The sequence below is a fragment of the Pongo abelii genome, chromosome 10 (genome assembly GCF_028885655.2).
Source record: "Pongo abelii isolate AG06213 chromosome 10, NHGRI_mPonAbe1-v2.0_pri, whole genome shotgun sequence".
NCBI classification, from domain to species: Eukaryota; Metazoa; Chordata; class Mammalia; order Primates; family Hominidae; genus Pongo; species Pongo abelii.
The window spans coordinates 67,478,862-67,506,049 of NC_071995.2; the positions used below are offsets into that span (position 1 = coordinate 67,478,862).

General features: G+C 38.8%; 1 protein-coding gene across 6 annotated transcripts in view; it reads left to right on the plus strand.

The window, feature by feature from the left end:
- The first annotated feature begins 513 nt into the window (after positions 1-513).
- FRS2 (fibroblast growth factor receptor substrate 2) overlaps positions 514-27,188 on the plus strand; it is a 112,602-nt gene continuing 85,927 nt past the window's right edge. For 3 of the 6 annotated variants that reach the window (XM_063712190.1, XM_063712191.1, XM_054527396.2), the window contains exon 1: positions 704-860. The gene's annotated coding sequence lies outside the window, so the exon portion shown is untranslated. Of the gene's footprint in view, positions 861-16,413; positions 16,511-27,188 lie in introns of those variants that run through there. The other 3 variants (XM_009248017.4, XM_002823507.6, XM_054527395.2) reach the window with 3 other exon arrangements.

A 27,188-nucleotide genomic window follows, 5' to 3' on the forward strand; every position in this document is an offset into this window, starting at 1 on the left:
AAAAGGAGACAAGCAAAAAGATTCCAGATCCCCACCCCAACCCCCCAACCCCAGCTCTAGCCTCTGTTGAAGTCACCAGTGATGACAGAATATAGGAATATAGTTTGAGCCCTGTCTTTAAATAATTTAAAAATCTTGTTTGGGGAGATGAGATTTATACACACATGAATTAAAATCAACCAACATTTGTGAGATTGGGTTTGGTATCTTTGACCGTTTTTCTCCCCTGCAAGACGTAGATAATAGCACCAACCCCAAGGAGTTTGGGGATGATTAAATAAGTTAATGCACCCGAAGGGACTTAATACAGTGCCTACCACGTAGTAAGCGTTCAATAAATGTTAACTATTATCATTATTTTTTAAAGGAGGCAGATTGGAGCGTAGAGTACACTGAAGGGAGTCGGGAGGCCGGGTGTATGCACTGGATTCTTGCACCTAAATTCTCCGAGCCTCGGTTTCCCTATTTGTAAAATTAGGTAGCTGGAGTAAAACAACTCAAACAGCAGTTAAAGCAAAGGGTGCAGCACTCGCCGGCGAACCAAGGAGCCGCGGGGCGGAAAGGGTTAGTCAGCAGCCCAGAGGCTGATTTGTGGGCGCCCGGCGAGAGAGGCCCCGCCCCGCCCCGCCCCGCCCTGGAGGCCCTGGCAGCTCCGGGCTGAGAGCAGTTCCGGTGCCAAAACCCTTCCCTCCCCCCGCTCCCCCGGAAGTGCTTTTCCAGGATTCGGGCCGGAGAGAGGCCTTGTAGGCACAGCGGCTGAGACTCGATCGGCTCCAAGTAGGGGCTCCAGCGCGGGTCGCAGTCTGGGGGTTCGCGCCCGCCGACCCGCGCCCTGCTCTCTCTCAGCACCTGGGCCGACGGTGAGTGGCTAGGTAAACGGACTGGGACGGCCGCGGGCCCGCGTCAGGGCTGGCGTTCTCGTGCTCCCGCTGCCCGCTTCGGGATCCGGGCTGAGGGCTCGGCTGCCGGCGTCCGGGGAAGGGGATTGTCGACCGCCGCGGACTTCTCCGGGCCAGCAGGAGGGGAAGAGCGGACTGTGGGTCCTTGGAGTGGGCGGGGCGGAGCCAGGGAGGGGGTTCCCAGAGCTGTTGTTGCTGTTGGGACTCGAGAGTGGGGATGGGCTGGGCCTCCGTCCGTCAGACCCCCCTCATGTTTGCTGCCCCAAACCTCGCCGCTCCCCAGTTTGGTATTCTGTGTCCGGCCTGGGGTAGTAGCTGGACACCAGACTCAATCTTGGGCTCCAGTTCCCGACTTTTCGCCTCCTCTGGGTCTGTCCCGGGCTCAGTAATTAACCCGGGTCCCAGGGGTGTCGTCTTTTCACTCCAGGGTGGGGCGCTGCCTGTAAATGCCAGGGATCTTTGCAGGGCTTTTCGTCCAGATTTGCTTCAGAGTTGTCCAGGATCGATTTGGACTGGGCTCGGAACCGGTCCTGGATACTTAGGTCGCTGTGGCACCAGCATGCTCTGTATCATCTTTACTCACTTGAAAGCTTACTGAAGCTGTTGTTGAAGTAAACTTAAAAAAAAAACTTGCTTAAGGAAAATCAGTAGTTTAGACACCCCCTCCCCCCGCCTTTTTTTGCAGACATTAAAAAAAAAGATGCTTTTCTCTAATCTACACTCTTAATTCTTTTGGCTGTCTGATGTCACAGTTGTATGATGAGTTCATTCAGAGGCTGTACGAATTGATTTTAAAGAGTTGGACAATTATATCCTTTCTTTCAAAGTTTGTTTACCTTCATATTTGGAACTGTCATTTTTCTTAAAGAAAAATTGTTCTTGGATTTTCTTGAGAGATTCCTTACACTGTTAAAATTGTTGCTGCAATGCAGAGTTTCACACAGGTGGGCAGAGATGTTTTGTTTAAACTTATTCCATGAAGTGTTTACTTCGGATAAACTGAGGATTTCCTAGGGGAGAAAGTGATGTAGGTAGGTTTAGTGAACAGATTTTAGATAATAAACTTTACTGCTGAAAGGTTTGTAGGAAATATGGGTTTTCCACAATAAATGGTGATTTAAAAACTTTTTATAAGGGAATGCAGTTACTGCAGATTATTGCTATTAGCAGATGGCCACTGTTTTTGCAGCGTAGAGTATTCACAAATCACCTTCTTGAAACCAGTGACACTATCTGCACCTCTCATCTTGTGTGTAGATTAGGATTTATACTGTAGTTTTTTGGGTGCTTATGTCATTCTCTTTCCTCCCACCCCTGAAAGGGGAGGTGGTATCATGAATCAGGAAAAATAGACTGAAGTGACAAGTTCAGTGAGCTTTCCTATGCAAAGGGAAATTTATTTCAAGGTTGTTGATTTTGGACAGGCAAAGGGTAGATGATTTTTCAAGTCCTTGGAAAAAATTGTGGAGAGATTAGCTGCACAACTTTTCTTTTTCCTTTTCCTTTCTTTTCTTTTTTCTTTCTTATCGAGACAGCCTCATTCTGCTGCCCAGGCTGCAGCACAGTGGCACCATCATAGCTCACTGCAGCCTCCAACTCCTGGACTCAAGCAATCCTTCTGTCTGAGACTCCCTGAGTGGCTAGGACGACAGGCACCAACCACCACACCTGGCTAATTTTTTTTTTTTTTTTTTTTTGGTAGAGCCGAGGTTTCACTGTGTTGCCCAGGCTGGTCTTGAACTCCTGGGCTCAAGTGATCCTCCCATCTCGGCCTTCCAAAGTGCTGGCATTACAGTTGTGAGCCACCATCCCCAGCATATTTGCACAACTTTTAGATAGAAACTGTAGATTCTTCCACATATGAAGTACTTAATTATTTAGAGCATAAGATTGGAATATTGGAATTGAGAGAATCTGGAAAAATAGTTAAGTTAGATGTAGTTACAGATTTGCAGGTATGACAATGTATTTTGAAGGGAAATATTTCAAGAGTTTTAAGAGCAGAGAAAGGTGATCGGGGAAAATCACTTACTGATTGTATTTTTATGTTATACAAGTCAATTCAACAAACACTGAGCATTTGCTATGCATCAAGCTATGTTAGGCAACTATGTAAGGAGCAAATAAAGGTATGGCCATAACAGGTAAGTTTCATGTTTTGGTAATAATTTCTGAAATCATGAAGAGTTGAGTTGTATTCTTTAGGCATACTAACAATTTTTTTTTAATTGGGACTTAAAATTGGCGATGGGTGTTGAGTGCTTCATGAAAAGTGCTATACTGGGCATTTTAGGATATAAAGATTAAACTTTTGGTTTTTAGGAATTTGAAATCTAGAAGGGGATATAAGGTTTGCGTAAACATTTACAACATAAACATTTGTAAATACTTAAGGGTGGTTTGAGGTAAAGTTTGGAGTAAATTATACAAAAGAAGAAAGGGTTCATTTTTAGCTTAAGTAGTGGAAATTTGTGGAGATAGCTCAGAAGCTACTGTTTATTGAGCATTTACTCAACAGACTTAATGCTAGTTGCTGTTCACAGCATTTTCTTAGCTTCACAGCAATATGTAAGTACCTTAATAATGAGGACAGTGAGGCTCAAATATATTAAGTTACTTGCCTGGGCTATGTGGCTAGCATGTAACAGCCCCAATTTGAATCCAAATCTGTCTGGTGCCAAAGCCTGTGTGTTTCTACTGCATCATGTTGCTTCCCAATAAACTGGTAACCTGAGTTTAATGTTACAGAGAATAAGACTTTTCTAAGACAAAGATTTATGGATTGGGAGTAGGTGGGTGAAGAAGGCCTTTCAAATAAAGAGAATGATGTGAGCAGAAGTGTGGAGGTGGGAAAGTTCACTGTGTACTTGGAGAAAAGTTAGTGGACCAGATTACCTGCAATATACTGTTCATTTTTGGGAATTAGAGATGAGGTTTGAATTTTAAGTGGGGGCAGGATTGTGGAGCATGTTTAACTGCTGCTTTTAGAAGTTCGACATTTGGGGAAAAAAAGTTCGACATTTGGGAGGTAATGAGAAGTTACCAAGGTCTAATAGAGTAGCATGCAGAATGATTTGATTTGGAAAGCTGACTTTCAATATAGTATAAATACTGAGCAAGCACAGTGGTAACGGAATTAGAGTGAAGGCTCTGCAGGACCTCAATGTCGTAGGTGGGTGGCGAGGAGGAGGGGATTTTTGGAGCAGGTTTGGAGGAGATGGAAGGTGAAGATTACACTTTTGTTTTTGAGACAGTCTCGCTCTGTTGCCAGGCTGGAGTACGGTGGCGTGATCTTGGCTCACTGCAACCTCTGCCTCCTGGGTTCAAGTGATTGTCCTGCTTCAGCTTCCCGAATAGCTGGGACTACAGGTGCTCGCCACCACGCCCAGCTAATTTTTTGTATTTTTAGTAGAGACGGGGTTTCACCGTGTTGACCAGGATGGTCTCGATCTCTTGACCTCGTGATCCGCCTGCCTCAGCCTCCCAAAGTGCTGGGATTACAGGCGTGAGCCACTGCGCCCGGCTGAAGATTACACTTTTTAAGTGTCGGAGATGTTGACGGTGGTACTCTTACTAGAAATACGGGCAAGGAGGTATGTAATGAGATCAGTTTTGGATTTGTTGACTTTTTTGTATACTTGCCAAATGCTGGAAATGTCCAAAGGCTTTTGGAAATGTGGATTTGTGGTTCAGGGGAGAGGTCAGGACTAGGCATATATTAAACATGGGTTTAGTGAATAATACAAATAGGTGTACTAGTTGAATCTGTGTAAGAAGATGAAAGTGCCGAGGGAGAATGTAGAGGGGAAAGAAAAAAAAAAACTTCTGTTTTAAATGGCATCTGTTTAAAACAAGGAAATATGCTAAGTGATTTATTTTATGCAGTGGGTAAAGAATTTGATAGTATGTGTACTGCTTCTTCACACTGTAGGTTCACACGGAGTAGAAAGAATCTGATCATTAAAAATCCAGTTGGGAAATACAGTTTTCTTGCCCTGGGTAGCAAGAATACTATGCTATCATTACCCTGTTTCAGGGAGGACAAACTACTTCAGACTCATTTCATCCAGAGTGTCAGATTTGGTTACTTAAAAGCTATATTAGGTTGTTTCTTTTGGACATTTGTTTGGCAAGTGGTATGTGAGGAGTTGGAAGCAAATCTCTGATACAGTATTTCACTTATTTATGTGTGTGACATCAATTTTGGTTTCAATATCAGGAACCTCTGAATATTCAAAGATAATATTTACATCTCATTAAGGCTGTTAATATTGCTTTTTATAGAAAATGGCATTTAATTACATATTTTTCTTCCAACTCTGTTTTATAAGTTCTTTTGATTAACATGATTAGTTTTGGCTTATAATGTTTGGATTATATTAGAGGGATAGAATAAGATACTTTTATCCATTGTATGATAACACATGAAAGTTACATATTTTATTTTGGAAACTGTTTAAGAACTGTAAATTTATAGAATTTCGTGTGGTTTTCTGTTTAGGTATTTAAATGGGGGAACTTGAGTATTAATGTGTAAAAGATTATAATAGTTTGCAGAATGAGGCTTAGAGTTGTAACTTTTTGAGGGCAAGTTTATTATTTTTAGACTGAGTTACCATGGAAGTGTTTATTTCCTTCTTGAGAATTAATACATTCCTTTTGTTTTTCAGGAATATGTTTTCCACTATATCACAGGCACTTGGGAATGTCGAAAGAGTCCTGTGTCAGTGTTGTTGGAGGCAGGGGGTTTTGTGTGTGCTTTGTCTGGGCTGTTTGGCTTAGTTTCAGTAAGCCTGGTATTAATGAGGCAAAGGTCAGGAGTTCCATTTAGCTTCAGTCTAAATGATGGCCAGGGAGTACACCCCTCACTCCCTCCAGCTGTCTTGGAAATTCCTTGGTTGTCATTGGTCACAAAGGTGACTAGATGAGGGTGGATCATTATACCATTGGAAGAATATTAGAGGAAACTTAGGATAATGGCTGGGACCTCTGACTCTAGAATTAGATAGACCCGTGTCAAAATCCTTGGTGTTCGACCTTGGGAGAGTCCCTAAACTTCTCCAAGCTTACATTTCCTCATTATTGAACAGGTTAATATTTGGTTTGGGCATTACCTATCATCACTTTCCTTTTCTCAGTGGGAGCTAGCCACTTAAGCTTGTGGCTCCCGAATGCTGGACTGTGGAGTAGTGTCAGTTCATGACAGAGTTTTCCTTTGAGTGAAAGGAGAATGTAGTTGGCTTCTTTAAAGCTAAATCTATTGATATTTTTTTCTAAAATTATCTTTTACCATTTTTGATGGGCGCTTAGTTCTTTTATGAAATAGTGGTGATGGGTAATCCGTAGTTTTTGTTTTTGTTTTTTAAATGTCCTTGGCAGAATAAAAGTTGGCAACCCTATGCTGGTCACCCTCTCCTTCCTCGTGCCCCTTTTTAAAGATTATGGTTCTGTGAAATCCGAAAATCTTGGCTTAAACGGAATCTGAGGGATTGGAGGAGACTATTCATCCACATATTTATGCATATTAAAGAAGGTTTGGGGTACATTCTGCCCTTGTGTTAGCCTACAGAGGCTGAATTGTGATTCTCGCCACCATTGAATTTAATTTTGTCAAGATTCACAGTCAATACTTATAACACATTTCAAAGAGCAGTTCAGACTGTTTTCAGTTGAGTTCACACAAGTGGCTCTAAATTACTTGTTTAAGACTGTGTTTCTCAACCAGAGCCTCCGGAGAAAACTGTTGAACTGTGGGTGCTGCCTGGGGGTGCTGCTTTAAGTTATTTACTCTGTTGATTAGCCAACAAGATAAATCACTCGCCTTTGACATAGTGAAGCAGCAGAAATTGGCTTTCCACTTCACTTCTTCTGCAGGAAAGATAGAGCAAGAAAAGCCTTTTTATTAATATAGCAAGTAAACCTTCTACAAATATCAGTATTCAAAATGCTTTCTAGAGAAAGAATAGTGCAGCACTGTGCGTAATGGGTTATGTAAGTGGAGTCACAGAAGTCCTCCTGGGGACACAAACCAATTATGAACGTAAGTGCATATTGAAATTGCATCAGTTGTCTAGATGAGGAGCTTATTGACTCCCTGGTTCACTTGGGTGAGCAGGCGGTGGTGGGGGAGGGAGGGGGTTGTGGGGGTGGGGAACTTAAGGTGCAAACCTAGCCTAGGTGACTGTTAAATTAAGGCTTAACATTTGTTTCTTTTGAGTGTTTTTGGTTGGGTAATTTTAAAAGTTGGGAATGCTATAGAAATATTTAAATTCTATTAGAATGCCTAAGGCAAAATGTTCAGGTTAAGTAGAACATGATATGGGTTTATAGAGTTATGTTGTGTATCATTGTTTCTGGTAAATAAAAAATGTTTAATTCATTTATTTTAACAGTGCTTAAATTTTTCTCTTAAAGTACTCCCAGTGGCAGAAATGTGGATGAATAGTACCCTCAGAAGTCTAGGAATGCAGCCCAAAGTGTGCCTGCTATAAATTGAAGTTTTTGATGCCTGTAGGGTTTTATATTTTAAAATTTATATAAATGTTGCATTTTGCTATCTTACATGCATGTTGACAGTATTTTAAAATACTTTTTTTTTTTTTTTTTTTTTTTTTTTTTGAGACGGAGTCTTGCTGTGTCCCCCAGGTTGGAGTGCAGTGGCGGAATCTCAGCTCACTGCAAGCTCCGCCTCTCCTGGGTTCACACCATTCTCCTGCCTCAGCCTCCCGAGTAGCTGGGACTACAGGCGCCCGCCAACATGCCTGGCTAATTTTTTGTATTTTTAGTAGAAATGGGGTTTCACCTGTTAGCCAAGATGGTCTCGATCTCCTGACCTCATGATCCGCCCACCTTGGCCTCCCAAAGTGCTGGGATTACAGGCGTGAGCCACCGCGCCCGGCCTAAAATACTCTTAACTAAAATTGATGCTCCTAAGAGAGAGTGCAGTGTTCATCCTGCGGCTTTTTATATCCCTATGGTGTGGCTTTATCACTGGTTAGTAGTACTGTGCTTAAATATTTAATAGTAGCCTATTTATTTATTTATTTATTTATATTTATTTTTTTGAGACAGAGTCTCGCTCTGTCGCCAAGGCTGGAATGCAGTGGCATAATCTTGGCTCACTGCAAGCTCCGCCTCCTGGGTTCACGCCAGTCTCCTGCCTCAGCCTCCCGAGTAGCTGGAACTACAGGCGCCCGCCACCATGCCCGGCTAATTTTTTGTATGTTTTAGTAGAGACGGGGTTTCACCATGTTAGCCAGGATGGTCTCGATCTCCTGACCTTGTGATCCGCCCGCCTCGGCCTCCCAAAGTGGTGGGATTACAGGTGTGAGCCACCGCGCCCGGCTATTTATTTATTTTTAAACCCTGTGTCTGATGGTTTTTGTTGGAACATAGGAGATGGTAAACAATTTCTGATACTTCCTATGTATTTTTAATAAATAGCAAGCTGTTTTAAATACTACTAAGAAGCTGTAGTTTCATAGAAATAAAATGACTTTTAAGGGGGATTTAATCCGTTAAATTTTTTTTTTCTATTTAAGATTTTAAAATTATCAATGTATTTCTATCATTATAATAAAATATGGTAGTACTGTCTAAGAGCTTTCTGAAATGATGGAAATGTTCTGTGTCTATGCTGTTCAATATGGTGGCCCATAGATAGCTTCTGAGCACTTAAAATATATCTAGTGTTATAGGAGAACTAAATTTTTAATTGACTTTAATTTTAATTAATTTAAATATGAATACACATGCGGCTGGTGGCTACTGTATTAGTGCAGCTCTATAAGGTTAGGAAGATGAGAGAGAAGAGAAATCAGACATCTTCATGACACCTCTCACCTCACATGTAGGCAGATTAGGCACTCAGTAAGTATTTGTTGAATGAAATAATTCATCTTTTTGTTTGAATTTTGAAGACCAGTGTTTGTGAAGTATTCTAAATTTTTGGGGAGGAGCCATAGATTTTTGAATTTTTTTCTTCTATATTGATTTTCAGAATTTACTTTTATTCTTACAAAGACATACATCATTATGTGTGTGTGTGTGTGTGTGTGTGTGTGTGTAAAGAATTATATAATGAACTACCATGTATGACCAACCGCTTTAAAAAACAGAACACTGCCAGCACCTTTGATGGCCCTTCATGTTTCTCACTACTTGTGATCTCTGACATACTCTTTAAGTAACCGCCATCTGAATTTTATATTAATCATTACCTTGCTTTTCGTTTTAATTTTATATGAATGTCTTTTTTTTTTTTTTTTTTTTTAACATTTCCCTCTGTCTTGGAGTTTGGAAGTTAAACTCTGTGTAGCTTTATTTTAGTTCTCCCTGACCTCCAACAAATGAGATACTTTTGTTTTAAACACTGTTACTTTGATTTGCCTATACACTGTATTTGCAGATGTCTGCTTATTCTCATTTGCATCTGAGACCTCTGATCTAGGACCATTTTTCTTTGTGTGAAGTACATCTTTTAGAATTTTCCCTAGGGAGGGTGTGTTGGAAAACTTTTTGTTGGAAAATGACTTTTTCTTAGCCTCATTCCTGAAACTGGTTTTCCTGAGTATATATTCTAGATTAGCAGTTGTTTTTTTCTTTGTTCATTATAGATTTTATTTTGTTCTCTTCTGGCTTTTATTGCTGTTGAAAAATACACAGTGTGATTGACAGTCCTTTACAGTTAATCTGTTGTTTCTTTTTTTGTTGTTGTTTCTTTTTTTTTTTTGAGACCAGTCTTGCTCTGTTGCCAGGCTGGAGTGCAGTGGCGCGATCTCAGCTCACTGCAGCCTCTGCCTCCCGGGTTCAAGCAATTCTCCTGCCTCAGCCTCCTGAGTAGCTGGGATTACAGGCGTGTGCCACCACGCCTGGCTAATTTTTGTATTTTTAGTAGAGATGGGGTTTCACTATGTTGGCTAGGATGGTCTCCATCTCCTGACCTCATGATCCGCCTGCCTCAGCCTCCCAAAGTGCTGGGATTACAGGTGCGAGCCACTGTGCCTGGCCTAATCTGTTGTTTCTTTATGGCTAGTTTTAGAACCGCTTCTTTGTCCTTGGTGATCTGCATTTTCATTTTTATGTTTGGAAGTTGATTTCTTTTTATTTATCATGCTTGGTATTAACTAGGTTTTCAAATCTGAAGATTAGTGTCTTTCAACAATTTTGGAGAATTTTTGGCCTTTTTCTTAAATTTTGTCTTCCATATTTTCTGTTTGGAACTTGTATTTGAAATATGTTAGATTTTCTTACTCTACCTCCGTGTCTCTTAACCTGTCTTTTATATTGTCCATTTCATTATCTTTGTGTATTGTATTGTGTTCTGGATACTTTTCTTGAAGTTAGCTACTTCTCTCTTCAGCTGTGTTCAACCAGTTTATTGAATTTAAAAACTTTTTATTTAACTATTATACCCATTTTTTTCATTATGGTTAAATACACATAACATAGAATTTACCATTTAACCATTTTTAAGCGTACAGTTCGGTGGCATTAAGTGCATTCACATCATTGTGCATCTGTCACCACTACTGATCTCCAGAACTTTTTCATCATCATGAACCAAACTTGTACCCATTAGACAGTAATTCCTTATTTCCTCTTTTCTGTAGCTCCTGGCAACCACTATTTGAGTTTCTGCCTTTACAAATTTGACTATTCTAGGTACTTCATATAAGTGGAATCATAAAATATTTGTCTTTTTGTGTCTGGTTTATTTTGCTTAGCATGTTTTCTAGGTTAGTCTATGTTATAGCATGTTCTTTGAGTTTTACAAATTTATGTTAGAGATGGGGTGTTGCTATATTGCCCAGGCTGGAGTGCAGTGACTCTTCATAGGGGTGATCATAGCACACTACAACCTCAAATTTCTGAACTCAAGCCATCTTCGTGTCTCAGCTTCCCAAGTATCTGGGAAGCACAGGCACATGCCACTGCACCTGGTCGTTGAGTTTTTAAAAATTTCATTTACTATATATTTTTGTTTCTAGACATTTTATTCAGTTCCTTCTTAAGACTATCATCCTTTTTTTGGGTAGTCTTATTCCTTTTCTTGGTTATATTCTCAATATTTCTTTTATTTCTTAAAAATCTATTAAATATACTTATTTTACATTTTGTGCCTGATAATCCAGTATCTGACGTCTTTGCAGACATGATTCTGCTGTTTGTTTCTGCTGGCTGTTGTTTATGGTGCCACGTCTTCTTGTCTTGTAATTTTTGACTGTGAAGTTCTTGTAACTTTATATTAGTTTTGCAGAGTGATTTTTAGTAGTACTTAAAAATTTTATTCCCTAGAGCTTATAAGTAAATGCCTGGAGAATAGTGTCCTATTTTCTTAAACTTTTTATTTTGAAATAATTTCAAACTTACAGGAAAGTTGCAAGAATAGTGCAGTAGAGCTCTGTATACCCTTTATCCATATTCACTCATTTTTAATATTTTGCCATATTTTTCTTTTTGCATACACACATTTATTTTTTTGTGAACCATTGAAGAGTAGGTTGTATGCCTTTTACTTCAGGGTGTATTTCCTAAGAATAAGGGTATTCTCTTAAGATAATCACAGTACCATCATGAAAGTCCAAATTCCAGATTTTTTTTTTTTTTTTTTTTTTTGAGATAAGGTCTCTCCCTGTTGTCCAGGCTGGAGTGCAGTGGCACAGTCACAACTCATTACAACCTTGAACTCCTAGGCTCAAGAGATACTCATGCCTCTCTTGTAGCTGGAACTACAGGCAGGCCCAACCATGCCAAACTAATTTTTTTTTTTTAAGATTTTTGTAGAGACGGTGTCTCGCCATGTTGACCAGGCTGGTCTCAAACTCTTGGGCTCAAGCTATCCTGTCTCGGCCTCCCAAAGTGCTGGAATTACAGGCATAAGCCACCAAACCTGGCCTGAGAAATTTAACGTTGATACAGTACTTTACACTTTACATTCCCATTTTGGTAATTTGATCACATATTGTATTTTAGTCTCCTTTAATTTGGGGAGAGTTCCTCAGCAGTTCTTTGTCTTTCATGGAATTGAAGAGTGTAGGTCATTTATTTTATGGAAAGTTTTTCAACTTGGGCTTGTCTGATTTGATCTGATTAGCTTTTTGATTGTAGTCAGGTTATCTTTAGTCAGAATGTTACAAAAGTGATGTTTTCTTCTCAGATTATCATATCTGGAGATACGTAATGCCCACTTGCCCCTCATTAGTGATTTTAACTTCGGTCAAGATGTAGTCTGGTTCTTCTACTCTATAGTTACTATTTTTCCTTGTAACAAGCAGTCTGCTTAGAGGTACCTTAGTGTTTTATGGTTTTTTTTTTTTCCTTAATGAAAACTAAGTGTAGTAATAATATACCTTATATTTGTATAGTGCTTTCTATATATATGTGTATAAAGTATAAGTATATATAATTGTATATGTATAATTGTTGAGAGTTTAAGGCTTGTGTAGAAGAGGTTTTTGATACTTTGCATAACTCTAGCTAAGATTTGTCAGATCAAAAAGTCGATAGAGTTGCACATAGCAAAGGAAATTCTAAAGCATTAGGTGACAAAGATTAGTAAGGCAGATTTTTTGATACCAGATCATTTCTTTTTATTAAACAATCCTTTAAGATGTGAGTGATTAGAGGAGGTGACTTAAGGTTTTCCTAAGGTAAACTTTTACGTTGATATTACGGGAGTGTTGGTTAATATAATCCTTTGATCTGGTAAATTGGTAGAAGCTGGGCCTTTTTCCCTCTAACCCTCTACCTCCCATTCCCAGTTAAAGCTGGAGAGACTTGGGCATTGAACCTTTGTTAAAACGTGAATTCATCCATTGACTGACTGAGTCAGTAGATAGTTATTGGGAGCCTACTATATTAGGCATTGTGTTAAAATGTTTAATTAAGACAGATGTGATTGCTGTCATGGAGCACAGTCCAGAGGTAATAAGCTTTTATATCTTTTGTGTGTAGTAGTCATTTATATATTTAAAGTGAATGTCTGTAAGAAAATATCATTTATATCTGTTGAAACTGTTTTCTGGCAAGGAAGAAAGTTCCGAAGGCTCTTGCTTAGTAAATTATGTAAGTATAGGCTTTGAGGTTCAAAACTATTCAGTTAAGCATGTTCTGAAAATTGACTGATATTTTCATTTAAATTGAAGCCTTTTATTAAAACCTGACTTAAGTAAATTACATTCAATCTAAAGACTGCCATTTGCCTTCTATGGGGTTTTGTGAATAGTTAGTAGGTTAGTGCCTTGAAAGCTACATGTTACAGGGCTCATTTTACATTCCCACATCTCCCACTCTCAGAAAAGTTTAATATACATGGTAGTGCATGTATTATTTTAACATTTTATTTTGAAGTAGACTCACAGGAAGTTGGAAAATAATAGTCCTGCATACCTTACCTTCACTTGGTTTTCCCAACGAAAACATCTTATATAGATGTCATTTATGAACACAAAGAAATTGACATCAATACATTACTGTTAATGAGACAACATATGGTATACAGATTTCACCGTTTTTCAACCTGGACTTCCTTGTGTGTGCATGTGTATATATAGTTCTGTGTAATTTTATCCCATGTGTAGTTTTGTGGAAACAATACCACAATCAAGATACAGAATTGTTCCATCACCATGAAAGAACTCCTTAGTGCTGCCTCTTTGTAGTTACAATGCCCCGTGCCCCTCAACCACTAGTTTTGTCATTTTGAGAATGTTGCGTGAAGTCATGTAGTATGTAATCTTTGGAGATTCAGGTTTTAAAAATATAATTTGTTTTAATTCAAAAAGTGAAATCTCAGAAAGTTTACAAAAATAGAAAAAAATTCTTAATTCTGTCACTAATACAGTCAATTTTGGAGTTTTTTATAGCCTTTTTCATATACATCTTATATCAGTTATAGTATATGCTCAATTTTGTTTGCTGCTTTTTACAAACTTTATATTATTTTCCGTGTCACCATCCATCATATTTAATTTTTGCTATCATAAGAAATGTTGCAAAATATATTAAAAAAATTAAGCTTACAAAGAGAAATATTGCAGAAAACACCTCTGAATATATGGATTTCTTCATATTTCTAGTTATTTCCTTAAGGTAGATTCCCAGGTTTGATTTTTGAGTCAAAGGATATGAGAGTTTTTTAGTCTTGAAATGTGGTTAAATTGCTTCTCAAGAGGATAGTATTACTAGTACTGTTTCACTGTATTCTTTTAGATTGGGTGCTGCTTTCTCCTTCCCCCCAACTTACTAGGTAAGAAAGGTACTTCACTGTTGTGGTTTTAGAGTGCATTTCTTTATGTAACAGTTTTTTCATGAAGAGTAAAATTGATTATAATGTCCTAAGACATGAACTTTAAAAAATGTGATATTACTTTTAATTAATTGGAAAAGCTTTTTTTTTTTTTTTTTTGACAGAGTCTCGCTTTGTCACCCAGGCTAGAGTGCAGTGGCGCGATCTTGGCTCACTGCGACCTCCGCCTCCCGGGTTCACGCCATTCTCCTGCCTCAGCCTCCTGAGTAGCTGGGACTGCAGGCGCCCGCCACCATGCCCGGCTAATTTTTTGTATTTTTAGTAGAGATGGGGTTTCACCGTGTTAGCCAGGATGGTCTCGATCTCCTGACCTTGTGATCTGCCTGCCTTGGCCTCCCAGAGTGCTGGGATTACAAGTGTGAGCCACAGCACCCGGCCTGGAAAAGCTTTTTAATATCTGTGCCAGTGTTCCACAGTTCTGAGCTGGAGGTTGAATCACCACATCCTTCTCTTTAGCTTACAGGTTTACCTACAAAATGATTGCCAGTTTCTACATTGCTTCTCTTTGGTCTTTATCATTATCTCCTAGTTACTCTCCTCAATTTGGATTCTCGACCTTTCTTCCTGTCTGCTCCCTGTTCAAAGAGCTGCTGCTCCCTCCACTGGTACCACGCCAGCACCTCATTCATTTTTCCTGTGTTGTCACTTTCAAGTGCCTAGTCGTGCTGACATGTTAATACATTTCTGTAATCTTATCTTTATAGTTAAGTATACCCCTGGGAGACTACAGTCTCCTGGAGCTCTCAGGAGTATTGGCCTTGACGTTTTTTGATGGCTGTTTAGGAATTTATATGGCTAATAATGTCTGAAGTCTGTATGTGTAACATATATGAATACAAAAATAACAAAACAACAAGAAAATTGTGCATCTTTTACTTTTCTGTATGTTTTGGGAGACAGCAGTACTATGTTGTTAGAGCAGCAGATCATTATGGTAACAACAGAAGACATCAAAACCTGCCAGGCATGGTGACATGCACCTGTGGTCCCAGCTACTTGAGAGGCTGAGGTGGAAGGATCACTTGAACCCACGAGTTCAACACTAGCCTGGGCAACATAGTAAGACCTCATCTTAAAAAACAAAAAAACACACACACACTCACCCCCCAAAACTCTTAAAGTAAAACAGAAGGTTTTTTATTTATTTATTTATTTATTTATTTATTTATTTATTTATTTATTTTTGAGACAGAGTCTCACTCTGTCCCCCAGGCTGGAGTGCAGTGGCGCCATCTCCGCTCACTGAAAGCTCCGCCTCCCAGGTTCACGCCATTCTCCTGCCTCAGTCTCCCAAGTAGCTGGGACTACAGGCGCCTGACACCACGCTTGGCTAATTTTTTTTATTTTTAGTAGAGATGGGGTTTCACCGCGTTAGCCAGGATGGTCTCGATCTCCTGACCTCGTGATCCACCTGCCTCGGCCTCCCAAAGTGGTGAGATTACAGGCGTGAGCCACCGCGCCCGGCCTATTTGTTTATTTATTTAGAGATGGAGTCTTGCTCTTGTCACCCAGGCTGGAGTGCAGTGGTGCGATCTCGGCTCACTGCAACCTTCACCTCCCAAGTTCAGGCGATTTTCCTGCCTCAGCCTCCGGAGTAGCTGGGATTACAGGCTCCCGCCTTCATGCCCGGCTAATTTTTGTATTTTAGTAGAGATGAGGTTTCACCATGTTGGCCAGGCTGGTCTGGAGCTCCTGACCTTGGGTGATCCGCCCACCTTGGCCTCCCAAAGTGCTGGGATTATAGGCATGAGCCACCATGCCTGACCTAAACAGGTTTTAATTGAATACTTACTAAGATTCAGACACTGTACTTAAGTGCATTTTTTTCAGTCTTCACAATAATTCTGTAAATTTTGAGATAGCTACATATTAAGATCCTCTATGTGATATATTGAGTAGGTACTTGAAAATGTTGGTTACAACGAATCATAAAAAATAACATTTTTTTATTTTAACTAGAACATACATTCCTTCACTTTTTCCCTATAGGCTCAAGGTTTTTGTTTTTAAATGGGTTTTTTAATTAGAGTTCTGGATTGCCTTTTTTGGCATAATCCACAGCCATGTAGCATTATCCATTAAGTATCCTAATAGATTCCCTTTTTTATGGAGAAGAGAGAACATAAGGCACTTTCAGTGTAATACAGGCATACCTCATTTTTTTGTGTTTTGCAGATAACTGCATTTTTTTTTTTTTTTTTAACAGATTGAAGGTTTGTGGCAACCCTGTATTCAGAATTCTGTATCAGTGCCATTTTTCCAGCCAGCATGTGCTTACTTCATGTCTCTGGGTCACATTTTGGTAATTCTCACAATATTTCAAACTTTTTGTCATTATTATATCTGTTATGGTGATCTTTGATGTTACTATTGTAATTGTTTTGGGGCACCTCAAACTGTGCCCATATAGGATGGTGAAATTGATCAATAAATGTGCGTGTTCTGACTGCTCCACCGAATGGTTGTTTCCGCATCTCTTTCCTGCTCCTCAGGGTTCCCTATTTCCTGAGACCCTAAATATTGAAATTAGGCCAGTTAGTCCTATGGTGGCCTCTAAGTGTTCAAGTGAAAGGGGGAGTCACACATCTCTCACTTTAAATCAAAAGCTAGAAGTGATTAAAGTTAGGGAGGAAGGCATGTTGAAAGAGAAGCCTCTTGTGCCAGTTAGGTTGTAAATGCAAAGGAAAAGTTCTTGAAGGAAATGAAAAGTGCTACTCCAGTGAACATCCAGATGTTAAGAAAGTGAAAGTCTTATTGCTGGTATGGAGAAAGTTTTAATGGCCTGAATAGAAGATCAAACCAGCCATAACATTCCCTTAAGTCAAAGCCTAATCCAGAGCAAGACCCTAATTCTGTTCAATTGTATGAGGGCTGAGAGAGGTGAGGAAGCTGCAGAAAAAAGGTTTGAGGCCAAGTAGAGGTTGGTTCATGAGGTTTAAGGAAAGAGGCCATCTATGTAACATAAAAGTCCAAGGTGAAGCAGCAAATGCTGATGTAGAAGCTGCAGCAAGTTACCTAGAAGAACTTCTTTATCATTTTTCTTAGAATTATGTTTTATTGTTATATAGATGAGGGCTTGCTATGTTGCCCAGGCTGGTCTCAAACTCCTGGCCTTGCCTCCTTATGCACCAGAACCACAGGCCTGAGCCAACATGCCTCACCAGAAGAACTAATTTAGATAATTGATGAAGGTGGCTACCCTGAACAACAAATTTTATTGTAGGTGAAACAGCTTTCTATTGCAAGATGCCGTCTAGGACTTTCGTAGCTAGAGAGAAATCTATGCTTGGTTTGAAAGCTTCAAAGGACAGGCTGACTCTCTACTTAGGGGTCAATGCAGCTGGTGACTTGAAGTTAATATTTACCATTCCAGAAGTCCTAGGGCCCTTTAAGGATGATGGTAAATCTACTCTGTGCTTTATGAATGGAACAACAAAGTCTGGATAACAGCACATCTCTTTACAGCATGGTTTATTGAATATTTTAAGCCCACTGTTGAGACCTACTGCCCAGAAGAAAAGATTTCTTTCAAAATATTACTACTCACTGACAATATACCTGGTCACTCAAGAGCTGTGATGGGGATGTACAAGATTAATGTTGTTTTCATGCCTACTAACACATCTATTCTGCAGCCCATAGACTGAGGAGTAATTTTGACTTTCAAGTCTTATTGTTTAAGAAATACTATTTTGTAACACTATAGGTGCTATAGGTAGTGATTCTTCTGATGGATCTTGGCAAAGTAAATTGAAAACCTTCTGGAAAGGATTTACCATTCCAGAGAGTCATTAAGAACACTTGTGATTTATGGGAGGAGGTAAAAATATCAACATTAACAGGAGTTTGGAAGAAGTTGATTCCAGCTCTCATAGATCTCTTTGAGAGATTGAAGACTTCAGTGAAGGAAGTAACAGCATATATGGTGAACATTGCAAGAGAATTGGAATTAGAACTACAGCCTTAGGATGTGACTGAATTGCTGCAATCTCATGGTCAAACTTTAACGGATGAGGAATTGCTTCTTAGGAATGAGCAAAGAATAGTTTCTGAGATGGAATCTACTCCTGATGAAGATTTTGGAAACATTGTTAAAATGATAACAAAAGATTTAGAATATTACACAAATTGAGTTGATAAAGCAGTGGCAGGGTTTGAGAGGATTGATGACTCCAATTTTGAAAGAAGTTCTACTGTGGGTAAAATGCAGTAAATTAGCACCACATGCTACAGAGAAATCTTTTGTGAAAGGAAAGAGTCATTTGATGCGGCAAGTGATTGTTGCCTTAAGAAATTGCTGCAGCCACCCCATCCTTTAGCAACCACCACTCTGATCAGTCAGCAGCTGTAACCTTGAGACAAAACCCTACACTAGCAAAAAGATGACCGCTTGCTGAAGGATCAGATGATCATTAGCATTTTTTAGTAATAAAGGATTTTAAAATTAAGGTATGTGCGTTTTTTTAGACATAATGCTGTTGCACACTTAATAGACTATGGTACAGTGTAAACATAACTTTTGTTTGCCCTGGAAAACCAAAAACTTTGTGACTTGCTTTATTGCAAAATTTGCTTTATTGCTGTGGTCTGGAGCAGAACCCGCAATATCTTTGAGGTATGCTTGTATATAAAATCCTTCTATGTTTTCATGCTTTTCCTCCTATTTAAAGCTGTTTTGACATATACCTAATTCCATAATAACTTTAAAAAATACTAGCCTCTGAATCTTTTTGAACTTTTCAACATAATTTTCACAGAAACAACCTTCCTTTTTCCTCATAATTCAGTTCATACGATCTTAAATTACATAATTACAGTAACAAGTACAGTTGGCATAAACTGGTTTGGGAACGGACAGCTGGCTCTTATTAAGCATTAAGTGCAGAAGGGTAGGGACATGTTAAGAAAGTGGTCTGCTTAGAAGACTACTAGGTGTAGGTGATGAGCCTGTGTTGGGCATTAGGGAGTGACTTATGGAGGGATTGGAGAGCTTTATTTTTTAAGTTTGATACAGTAGAAGTCTGTTAAAAGGGTTTCTACTGAATTATTATTCCTCTTTCCATTTTATAGATGAAAAAACTGAGGCCTCAGAGAGTTAAGTAACCTTCCCAAGGTCAGGCAGGTGATAATGGAGCCCCAGGATTTTTACTTAGGTGCGTATAGGTTCAAATATAGCATGTACTGTTACCTTCTGTGCAGGTGTTTGATGCCTTTTAGGGAATCTGATTTACCCAGTCAATAGGTAATCTTGAGTGGTCTTCAGATAGTGTTTGGGGTATCTGTAAATTGTCCCACATCTTAGATACTGGCTTCATTTTGCTCCTTGGTTCTTTTTTTGCACCAACTGTGTAAGAAAAATGAGGCTACATTCCAAGATAAAAATTAGGCTTACAAGGCTTGGTAAGGTGGCTTCCGCCTATAATCCCAGCACTTTTGGAGGCTGAGGTGGGAGGATAGCTTGAGCTCAGGAGTTCAAGACCAGCCTGGGCAACATGGTGAAACCCCGTCTCTACTAAAAATACAAAAATTGGCTGGGTGTGGTGGTGCGTGCCTGTAGTCCCAGCTACTCAGGAGGCTGAGGCGGGAGAATCGCTTGAACCCAGGAGGCGGAAATTGCAGTGAGCTGAGACTGTGCCACTGCACTCCAGCCTGGGGACAGAGCAAGACACCATCTCAAAAAAAAAAAAAAAAAAAGAAAATTATTGGTTGGTTGGTGACATTCTTGTCCTTTTCCTTTGTAATTGTCAAGATATGTAAATACCACATATTAATTCTGAGGTTTTTTTACATCCTGTTTTCTTAACTCTACCTTTTGTGAAGTTTTTGGGATTTTTTTTTTTTTTTTGGCTTTTCTGGGGGTCATTAGCCTGAGTGTTTGAATCTGGCAAAGGAATATACTGATTGTTTGATATGCCAGCTAACATCTTTTGTATGCTGAGTTATATTCTAGACCTCAAGAGACTATAATTGATTTTAACAACAAACCTTTGAGCTATATAGTTTGATTAAAAAAAAATAGGTCATCAAGTCTAAAACATACTGATGTAGCAGTATGTTCAGATGGCCAAGTCATAATGTTGTTAACAGAAGACCCAGTAAAAGGATTTTAACAAAAAATAAATACACTACTCTTTATGTTACCGTTATGTATTTTCCCCATTTCAAGAATTTGCTTTCTAGTTTTATAATGAAATAGATTGTTTGAATCTGAGAAAGAAGAGGGGACCTGAGTAGTATTAGCTGCTATCAAATTAATAGTTCTTTATCTAATAGCAAAAACAAAAATCATATTAAATAGCAACATTTAAAAATTAGCTTGAAAAAGATGAATTGTTTCTTTACATTTCTTGAGTTTTAATGACTAATTGAGGGATTATAGTGTTCAGCTTATTTGGAATTTAAGAGCTGAAAAGAAAAATTCCATTAGAAAAATACCTTAAAAATGTGTGGGTTTTTTTTTTTTTTTTGGCATTTGAAACTTTTGCCCAAGTTTTTGTCCTCCTTCTTCTCTTGTTTTTAACTGCCTTTTGGATTCAAATGATTTTGGCACTTCTTAGGTTCTTTACAAAATATTTCTGGTGTATATAGCCATTTGAGATCTAGATCATAACCAGAAATTTCAGCCAGATGGTTTTTTTCTTTTGGTGAAGCACAGTTTGTAGAGTGCTAACAAAATTGTATTGTATTCAGTGTTATTTCTGTAAAAAGATTGCTTTGGGTAAGATAATTCTTTGTGTATTTCTTGACTTCTTATATTTTGTTTTGGTTGATGCAAAGTTGCCATGGTTATACTTTTCACTAAATAAATAAGTCCTCTACCTGTGGTTATTGGTAACCTCTAATAGCCTAGATTTTCAGTCCAAATTAAAAGTGCCTAGAGATAAAAGAGTAGAACTATTTATGGATTAGAGGATCTGAGAGAATGTCCTAAATTCTTTTGCTGTTTTAAAAATTATTTTAACAAAAGTTTAGTATGTGTACATGATCTAAAATTTAAAGATACAAAAGGGCTTATTGTGAAAAGCAAGTCTTTTTCCCTACCTTTCTGTCTACTAGGTCCTATGCCCTGAGGCAGTTGCTGTTTATAGCACGTTTTCTTCCTACATTTATAACCACATTCTTTTTCTTTTGAGACAGGGTCTCTTGCTCTGTCACCCTGGCTGGAGTGCAGTGGCGTAATCTTGGCTCATTGCAGCCTTGACCTCCTGGACTCAAGTGATCCTCCCACCTCAGCCCTTGAAGTAGCTGGGAGCACAGGCACAAGCCACCTGCCTGGCTAATTTTTTGTATTTTTTTAATAAAAGCGAGGTTTTGCCATGTTGCCCAGGCTGCTCTCAAACACCTGAGCTCCAGCAATCTGCCTACCTTGGCCTTTCAAAGTGCTAAGATTAATAGTCGTGAGCTACCACGCCTGGCCCATACATAGCTTTTTAATGGCTGTGTAGTATCCATCGAATGGAATGTACTATAAATTCCCTTTTTGGTGGACGTTAAGTTTGTTTCCTATCTTTGGTGTGTTTCTTCCATTTTTTTTTTTTTGGAGATGGGTACCCAGGCTGAAGTGCAATGTCACAATCATAGCTCACCACGGTCTTGAACTCCTGGGCTCAAGCTATCATTCTGACTCAGCCTCCCAAGTAGGTAGGACCACAGGTGTACAGGTGCATACCTCCATTTCCAGCTAAGTTTTTAAAATTTTGTTGTAGAGACGGGGACTCACTATGTTGTCCATGCTGGTCTCAAGTGCCTGGCCTCAAGCAGTCCTCTCAACTGCTGGGTTTACAGATGTGAGCCACAGTGCTGGGGCTATGTTTGACTTTTAAAATAATGATTTAATGAATATTGTATACATATTTTGCCCGTGCAAATATATATCAGTACTTTAAAATTAGAAGTAGAATTTCTGTGCCAGTGGATATACAATAGCATTTTTGATAAATATTTCCAAATTGTTCTTCGTGTATTCATTTCTAAAGATAGAATGTTAGTTTTATAAGGTACTCTGCAAAAAATATGATTACTAGTTTGGTTATATGCTGTTTATAATTAGATTTATTTTCTCTATTTTTATTAATTATGTGGTTGCAAGCACTGATCACTCTTGTACAAACAACTGGCTTTCACTTGTTTACTTCATCAAAAATGTATTATTTTCATTACTAGCAGTCACTGTAATTTTACTTTATGTGGATAGCCTGTATCTTGTGAATGAATTGTGTTTAAAAAAGAATTTGACTAGAGGCTAGCGGTAGAGGAAATGGAGAGTTTAAAACAAGACAAACAAAAAAGAGTAATTTGGAATTATGAATCTATATTTCCATTAAGTCATATAAAATGGAGTAACACGGAAATGGGAAAATATGTTACTAGTTCCACCCAGGGGATCCTGATACCTGTGATTCAGGTGAATTGAGATGAATTAGGTCTTGAAGGAGATGATGGAGAGGGATGAAAAGTGGAAATGGCTGTAATTGTCAGGAAGATTTATGGAATCTGAGAAAAGGGGAATGGAATGGAAAAGAAGATTTCTAGGGATAAGACAAAGAACCATCTGTATGTTAAGCATAGTTTATTCCTTTTTAAAAAAATGTCATATATTTTTGGGGGGCAAGTGAGTGGTTACTGTTGAAGTCACTTTAAGGATTGTTTTGGGAGAGACGATAGCTTGGCTCCATATGGATTTTTTTTAGGGATACTCTAACTATTCTTCCCTGAAGTGAAAACATACACAAAAGCTCTAACTTAAAGATAATGTTCTGTCTGTTATAGTCCACTTAGTTTAGAAGTATCTAGGGCTGGTCTCACTTGGTAGTAATAATTCTCTATTTGGTTCCATGGTGGAGCAAAACAGACTTGACTGTACAGCCATTGTCCTTCAGATGTGTCTAAATTTCTCAGTCTATTTATGAGCATCAACAAACACTTTGTGCATACTTCTGCCATGGGTTGAATGCGTCTATTTTCCTTTAATTTAGTTTAAAACTAGTAATGGAATTCCTGAGGTTTTGAGAGGAATAGTGTTGGCAAATTAAGTTTTGAAACTAAAGGCATATTAAGATACCAAGCAAAACAGAGAGACTATTGCTTTAGAAAGAGATCTTAAAACTCCGCTGACATTTGCAAAGCCAGTGTCTTATATTTATAAAAGCTTTAGATAGGAACTGCTATTTTTCTAAAATTGTTGGTTTAAAAATAATTGTTACATTTGTGCATTTTAAAAGTTGCTTCTAACACACTTTGGGTGTGCTTGAGCTCAGCCTTTTCAGCAAAGTATACAGACATTTGGGCATCAGCCTTTTTGGTCTTATTCTGTCTCAGACGATTTATGGATTGTGGATGTCAGGGATTTGATAAGCTCCCATTAAAATTTAATGTGGTTTTTAAAATTGCTTAAAATGCCCTTTGAACCTGTTAAAATGTGCTGCCGTCATCTGAATTAAGAAATTTAGCGGCCAGGCGCGATGGCTCACGCCTGTGATCCCAGCACTTTGGGAGGCCAAGGCGGGCGGATCACCTGAGGTCGGGAGTTCGAGACCAGCCTGACCAACATAGAGAAACCACGTCTCTACTAAAAATACAAAAATTAGCTGGGCATGGTGGCGCATGCCTCTAATCCCAGCTACTTGGGAGGCTGAGGCAGGAGAATCGCTTGAACCCGGGAGGCGGGGGTTGTGATAAGCTGAGATCACGCCATTGTACTCCAGCCTGGGCAACAAGAGCGAAACTCTGCCTCAAAAACAAAACAAAACAAAACAAAAAAGAAATTTAGCTAAATATTGCTAAAATGACAAATGATAGCACTTGTCATTTTGATGTTTGTTCGTTAAGTGTACTTTCATTCCCTTTAGAAAATACTAGCTGCATATACATAGGATTTTGTTGATTTAAAATATGCCTTTTCCCTGATTAAATATCTTTAATACTATTTCATCTGCATTCCATTAATATTCAATCGTGGCCTCAGCTATTTACGTGAATTTTACCCATCAATCCATGAGCTTTTTTGAGTGTCTACTGTGTGTTAAATCTATCTGTATGTATTGTTTTCTTGTTAGGCTTCTTTTCAGAATTTTTCCAGGGCAAGAATTATGTTTTCTTATATTTGGCAATTTTGCGCAATGCAATTTATACCTTATTGTAATGGGTAGGTGTTTAGAATTTATTCGTCCATTTGTGCTAGAGGCTGAGGCTACAAAGTCCAATAAGGTAAGGATCTTTAAGTTCCTTAAATTTTGATAGAAGATAAAGAAAATAATTATAGTACCATAATAATTTAAAAATACATCTTTGAGTGGGCCAAAGCTCTGTCTGTGATGGAGATTTTACTCTGAAGAATGGTAACTAACATTTGTAGAGTGTCTACTCTGTGCCTAGGGCTTCTGTCTCAGTTTTTCCTCCTAGCAGTCTTTCAGTATAAGCATGATATCCAATTTATACATGAGGAAACTGTCTCAGGTTATATAATTTGCTGAAGTTCATTTAGCTAATGAGTTGTGGAGCTGGAATTCTAACTCAGTTCTTTCTTTTAAATTGGGGCTTCTAAATGTTAGCATTATTGACCTTTTGAGCCAGATACTTCTTTGTTGTGGGAGACTGTCCTATGCATTGTAGAATGTTTAATAACATTCCTGGCTCTACCTAAGGCCAGAGTGAGTCAAGGAGGCACGTAGGACTTACAATTTAAGGAGGCAGTCACTCTCAGGATCTTGTAAGTGCCGACCCTATGTTTTATCTCACAGCACCTGAGTAAGTTCTCCTGCGCTATAGCCTGTTGCTCCTAGGTTTTTATTTTGTTTTGTTTTGTTTTTCAGATGGAGTTTTGCTCTTGTTGCCCAGGCTGGAGTACAGTGGTGCACTCTCAGCTCACTGCAACCTCCATCTCCCGGGTTCAAGTGATTCCCCTGTCTCAACCTCCCGAGTAGCTGGGATTATAGACGCCCACCACCACGCCTGGCTAATTTTTAAATTTTTATTAGAGACAGAGTTTCACCATGTTGGCCAGGCTGATCTCAGACTCCTGACCTCAGATCCACCTGCTTTGGCCTACCAAAGTGCTGGGATTACAGGCATGAACCACCTCGCCTGGCTGCTTTTAGGTTTTAATTCAGTATTCCCTGGTATTGATATGAGGACTAAATCTCCTACACACTTAGATGTTTCATGGGAGCTGAAGAACAGTGATGAACTGGAGCTTTTAGGCATTTATTGTTTTTCTCATCCCAGAACACATACTCTTGGCCAAAAGTGGCTAATCAGAAATAGCATTTATAAATGCTAAATAAATACTTGCTAAGTATTACAGTGCTTAGAAGCTGTAAGTGATGTGTTATGAAACAAACCTATTGCTTCAGATTATTGGAAACTTGTACTATACATGGAATATGCTCAGCTTACTCATGCCTGATGGGCCTAGCATTTAGCTGCTAGTCTTGGCTTATTTACCGTTAGAAATTCCATTGATTGTTTTCTCATTTCTGTGCCTCAATATAATAAATATTTCCTTGTTGTATGGATACATCCACTAATACCTTTTGATTAACTACACTGTAGCTTGCATGATAAACACAGTCTAGATTGTTTGGGTAGTTCTCTAGAATGGAGTATTTAAAAAATGGAGACTATAATAAAAATCTAAATTTTAGGAGTATTACAAAATAATGCTTAACAGTTTGGGAGGCTGAGGCAGGAGGATAATTTGAGGCCAGGAGTTTAAGACTGTCCTGGAGAACATAGCAAGACACTGTCTCTACAAAATAGCAACAACAACCAAAACAAAAATTAGCTGGCTGTGGTGGTGCACACCTGTAGTCGTAGCTACTTGGGTGGTGCACACCTATAGTCGTAGCTACTTGGGAGGCTCATAGGGTGGATTGATTGAGCCTAGGACATAGAGGCTTTGCGAACTCTGATAGTGCCATTGCTCTCCAGCCTGGATGACAGCGAGACTCTCTCAAAAAAAGAAAAAGGAAAAAAAAAAGTGCTTAATTGAATTATTAATAGTGTGCCAGATTTGGAGGCCAAGTAGTTTTAACTTACATTTAGCTTTCTGATAAAGCGTTAATATTTGACTTATGATAATAGTAATTTTTTTCTTTTTATTTTATTATTGTTATACTTTAAGTTTTAGGGTACATGTGCACAATGTGCAGGTTAGTTACATATGTATACATGTGCCATGCTGGTGTGCTGCACCCATTAACTCATCATTTAGCATTAGGTATATCTCCTAATACTATCCCTCCCCCCTCCCCCCACCCCACAACAGTCCCCAGAGTGTGATGTTCCCCTTCCTGTGTCCATGTGTTCTCACTGTTCAATTCCCACCTATGAGTGAGAACATACGGTGTTTGGTTTTTTGTCCTTGCGATAGTTGACTGAGAATGATGATTTCCAATTTCATCCATGTCCCTACAAAGGACAAGAACTCATCATTTTTTTATGGCTGCATAGTATTCTATGGTGTATATGTACCACATTTTCTTAATCCAGTCTATCATTGTTGGACATTTGGGTTGGTTCCAAGTCTTTGCTATTGTGAATAGTGCCACAATAAACATAACGTGTGCAGGTATCTTTATAGCAGCATGATTTATAGTACTTTGGGTATATACCCAGTAATGGGATGGCTGGGTCAAATGGTATTTCTAGTTCTGGATCCCTGAGGAATCGCCACACTGACTTCCACAATAGTTGAACTAATTTACAGTCCCACCAACAGTGTAAAAGTGTTCCTATTTCTCCACATCCTCTCCAGCACCTGTTGTTTCCTGACTTTTTAATGATTGCCATTCTAACTGGTGTGAGATGGTATCTCATTGTGGTTTTGATTTGCATTTCTCTGATGGCCAGTGATGATGAGCATTTTTTCATGTGTCTTTTGGCTGCATAAATGTCTTCTTTTGAGAAGTGTCTGTTCATATCCTTTGCCCACTTTTTGATGGGGTTGTTTGTTAGGATAGTTAGTTCTTCTTGTTGAATTG